The following is a 5,080-nucleotide window of genomic DNA, read 5'->3' on the forward strand; positions in this document are numbered from 1 at the left end:
TCTATGTGCTTCACTTATATCTTTTGAGTTATATAGTTTTTGCTCTAGTACTTCACTTATATCTTTTAGAGCACGGTGCTGGATTTGTTTTATAGAAACTTTTGATCTCTCATGCTTCACTTAGATTATTTTGAGATTCTTAAATAGCATGGTAATTTTCTTAAATAATCCTAATATGCTAGGTATTCAAGAATAGTAAAAATTCTTATGAATGTGTTGAATACTATGAGAAGTTTGATGCTTGATAATTGTTTTGAGATATGTAGATGGTGATATTAGAGTCATGCTAGTTGAGTAGTTGTGAATTTGAGAAATACTTGTGTTAAAGTTTGTGATTCCCGTAGCATGCACGTATGGTGAACCGTTATGTGATGAAGTCGGAGCATGATTTATTTATTGATTGTCTTCCTTATGAGTGGCCGTCGGGGACGAGCGATGGTCTTTTCTACCAATCTATCCCCCTAGGAGCATGCGCGTAATACTTTGCTTTGATAACTTGTAGATTTTTGCAATAAGTATATGAGTTCTTTATGACTAATGTTGAGTCCATGGATTATACACACTTTTCCTCCTTCCACCATTGCTAGCCTCTCTAATACCGCGCACTTTTCGCCGGTATCATACACCCACCATATACCTTCCTCAAAACAGCCACCATACCTACCTATCATGGCATCTCCGTAGCCATTCCGAGATATATTGCCATGCAACTTTCCACCGTTCCGTTTATTATGACACGCTCCATCATTGTCATATTGCTTTGCATGATCATGTAGTTGACATTGTATTTGTGGCAAAGCCACCGTTCATAATTCTTTCATACATGTCACTCTTGATTCATTGCATATCCCGATACACCGCCGGAGCCATTCACATACAGCCATATTTTGTTCTAAGTATTGAGTTGTAATTGTTGAGTTGTAAGAAAATAAAAGTGTGATGATCATCATTTTTAGAGCATTGTCCCAAGTGAGGAAAGGATGATGGAGACTATGATTCCCCCACAAGTCGGGATGAGACTGCGGACGAAAAAAAGAGGCCATAAAAAAAGGAAGAAAATGCCCAAATAAAAAAATGATGAGAGAAAAAGAGAGAAGGGACAATGTTACTATCCTTTTACCACACTTGTGCTTCAAAGCAGCACCATGATCTTCATGATAGAGAGTCTCCTATGATATCACTTTCATTTACTAATGGGAATTTTTCATTATAGAACTTGGCTTGTATATTCCAATGATGGGCTTCCTCAAAATGCCCCAGGTCTTCGTGAGCAAGCGAGTTGGATGCACACCCACTTAGTTTCTTTTGTTGAGCTTTCATATACTTATAGCTCTAGTGCATCCGTTGCATGGCAATCCCTACTCACTCACATTGATATCTATTGATGGGCATCTCCATAGCCCGTTGATACGCCTAGTTGATGTGAGACTATCTTCTCCTTTTTGTCTTCTCCACAACCACCATTCTATTCCACATATAGTGCTATGTCCATGGCTCACGCTCATGTATTGGGTGAAGATTGAAAAAGTTTGAGAACGTCAAAAGTATGAAACAATTTCTTGGCTTGTCATCGGGGTTGTGCATGATTTAAATATTTTGTGTGGTGAAGATAGAGCATAGCCAGACTATATGATTTTGTAGGGATAACTTTCTTTCGCCATGTTATTTTGAGAAGACATAATTGCTTAGTTAGTATGCTTGAAGTATTATTATTTTTATGTCAATATGAACTTTTGTCTTGAATCTTTCGGATCTAAATATTCATACCACAATTAAGAAGAATTACATTGAAATTATGCCAAGTAGCACCCCGCATCAAAAATTCTGTTTTTATCATTTACGTACTCGAGGATGGGCAGGAATTAAGCTTGGGGATGCTTGATACGTCTCCAACGTATCTATAATTTTTGATTGCTCCATGCTATATTATCTTCTGTTTTGGACATTATTGGGCTTTATCATTCACTTTTATATTATTTTTGGGACTAACCTATTAACCGGAGGCCCAGCCCAGAATTGCTGTTTTTTGCCTATTTCAGAGTTTCGCAGAAAAAGAATATCAAACGGAGTCCAAACGTAATGAAACCTTCGGGAATGTGATTTTTGGAACGAACATGATCTAGGAGACTTGGACCCTACGTCAAGCAACCAACAGGGAAGCCACGAGGTAGGGGGGCGCGCCTACCCCCCTAGGGCGCGCCCTCCACCCTTGTGGCCCCCCTGTTGCTCCACCGACGTACTTCTTCCTCCTATATATACCTACGTACCCCCAAACGATCAGATACGGATCCAAAAACCTAATTCCACCGCCGCAACCTTCTGTACCCACGAGATCCCATCTTGAGGCCTGTTCCGTAGCTCCGCCGAAAGGGGCATCGATCACGGAGGGCTTCTACATCAACACCATAGCCCCTCCGATGAAGTGTGAGTAGTTTACCTCAGACCTTCGGGTCCATAGTTATTAGCTAGATGGCTTTCTCTCTCTTTTTGGATCTCAATACAATGTTCTCCCCCTCTCTCGTGGAGATCTATTCGATGTAATCTTCTTTTGCGGTGTGTTTGTTGAGACCGATGAATTGTGGGTTTATGATCAAGTTTATCTATGAACAATATTTGAATCTTCTGAATTCTTTTCTGTATGATTGGTTATCTTTGCAAGTCTCTTCGAATTATCAGTTTGGTTTGGCCTACTAGATTGACCTTTCTTGCAATGGGAGAAGTGCTTAGCTTTGGGTTCAATCTTGAGGTGTCCTTTCCCAGTGACAGTAGGGGCAGCAAGGCACGTATTGTATTGTTGCCATCGAGGATAACAAGATGTTTTTTTATCATATTGCATGAATTTATCCCTCTACATCATGTCATCTTGCTTAAGGCGTTACTCTGTTCTTATGAACTTAATACTCTAGATGCATGCTGGATAGCGGTCGATGTGTGGAGTAATAGTAGTAGATGCAGGCAGGAGTTGGTCTACTTGTCTCGGACGTGATGCCTATATACATGATCATACCTAGATATTCTCATAACTATGCTCAATTCTGTCAATTGCTCAACTGTAATTTGTTCACCCACCGTAAAATACTTATGCTCTTGAGAGAAGCCACTAGTGAAACCTATGGCCCCCGGGTCTATCTTCATCATATTAATCTTCCAACACTTAAAAATTTCCTTTGCTTTTATTTTACTTTGCATATTTATCATAAAAATACCGAAAATATTATCCTATCATATCTATTAGATCTCACTCTCTTACGTGACCGTGTAGGGATTGACAACCCCTTATCGTGTTGGTTGCGAGGATTTATTTGTTTTGTGTAGGTGCAAGGGACTCACGCGTAGCCTCCTACTGGATTGATACCTTGGTTCTCAAAAACTGAGGGAAATACTTGCGCTACTTTGCTGCATCACCCTTTCCTCTTCAAGGGAAAACCAACGCAGTGCTCAAGAGGTAGCAGTTCTCTGTCTACGTGACACGCACCCCCCTAAGTTCCATAATCCCTCACTCCATGATGGCACACGCACTCCCCCCCTAAGTATGACTATCTCTCACTAGCCACCAGGAACACACGTATTGTCTCCTTCCATCCATACGTCTATCTCGATATCTCTCGGGGTATCTTCTATCATGCACACACCTTGTCACTCGATCTCCTACCCATGTAGTCCCATCACGATCTCCAAGGGATATCTCTGTCACAAATATACATTCTCTCCTCCCCATGTCTGCATTTTCTCCATACGTCTCTCTCGACCTCTCTTCCTTGTTTGTCAGACCTCTCTTGGCCACGTGCTAGGGGTCTTTCTCTCTCGGTTGCAAACAACCACACACTATCTCCTCACCTCGCTTCCGCTGTCGAAGATGCATGTGTGATATGTTTGCATAAGACACACACGCTTTTTCTCTACTTTATCGTGTGTTGTCAATGTCTCTTTCACACACGCACACACACTTTTTTCAGTCACTCTTTCTATTTCACACACACACTCTCTCTCTAGTTAGGTACTCTCTCACGTCCATAAGCATATGATGTTTTCAAAAGTCAAACCTCAGAAAAGTTTGACCAGGTATATGTGGAGAAAAACATTTACATCTGAAATGATCATTAGATTCAGCACCACATGTACTTACTTCATACTATCATTTATCTTTGGTATTGTAGATATAAGTAATTTCTTGATAAACTTGGTCAAAGTTTCAAAAGTTTGACTTTAAAAAATGTAGGCACTACATTATCGAAGGGAGGGAGTAGCTCTTTCTCTCTCTACTATCTCTCATGGGCCCCCCCCAGTCGAACTCTCTATACCGAGGGATTATATGGTCACTGTGTCACCGTATAGCTTCGTATATTGTTTAGTTGATCGGTCAACCAGTCCACATGCTGCCTTGTCAGCTCGTGTTCTCTATCTTCGTGTGCTGGCCCACGTGGTAGTGGGTGAAAATATGTAAACCAGAGGCCCATTTGACGTGCGGTGAAGTAAACAAAGTTGAAACCACTCGGGGTAGCACCCCGCACGCTAGTAAATTGAGGGCACACTTCTTCCGCGTGAAGGACGCACTCGCGCACACTTCACCACCGCGCGGCGGCATGCACAGAAGGTTGCACTCGTGCACACCCAGCACACAATACACACCAGCACACGTGTACACCGGCTGAGATGGACGGCGGGGCAGCCAACAAGCAGAGGCGGCTCGAGCGAAAACCGCATCCGGCGAGCCTGGACTTCATCAACAGCCTCCCCAATGACATGCTACTCGTCATCATCGGCCTCCTCCCCACCAAATCTGCCGTGCGGACCACCCTGCTCTCCCGGCGGTGGCGCCCCCTTTGGCGCCGCGTCCCCCTCAACCTCACCGTTGATAGCTGCCTCTACGCCGGGAATTGCAAACACATGGCCGCAGTCTCCAAGATCCTTTCATCGCACCCTGGGCCAGCCAGACGCCTTGACATCCGCATGTTCAGTACCAACTGCAAGGTCCAAGCCAAGTTCGACAAGTGGTTCTTATCCCCCACCCTAGATCAGCTCGAGGAGCTCAAGTTTGAAGCTGGACGATGTCGCTCTCCGCCGCCATCCGCGCTACGCC

The sequence above is a fragment of the Aegilops tauschii genome, chromosome 2 (assembly GCF_002575655.3).
Source record: "Aegilops tauschii subsp. strangulata cultivar AL8/78 chromosome 2, Aet v6.0, whole genome shotgun sequence".
In the NCBI taxonomy this organism is placed as follows: domain Eukaryota; kingdom Viridiplantae; phylum Streptophyta; class Magnoliopsida; order Poales; family Poaceae; genus Aegilops; species Aegilops tauschii.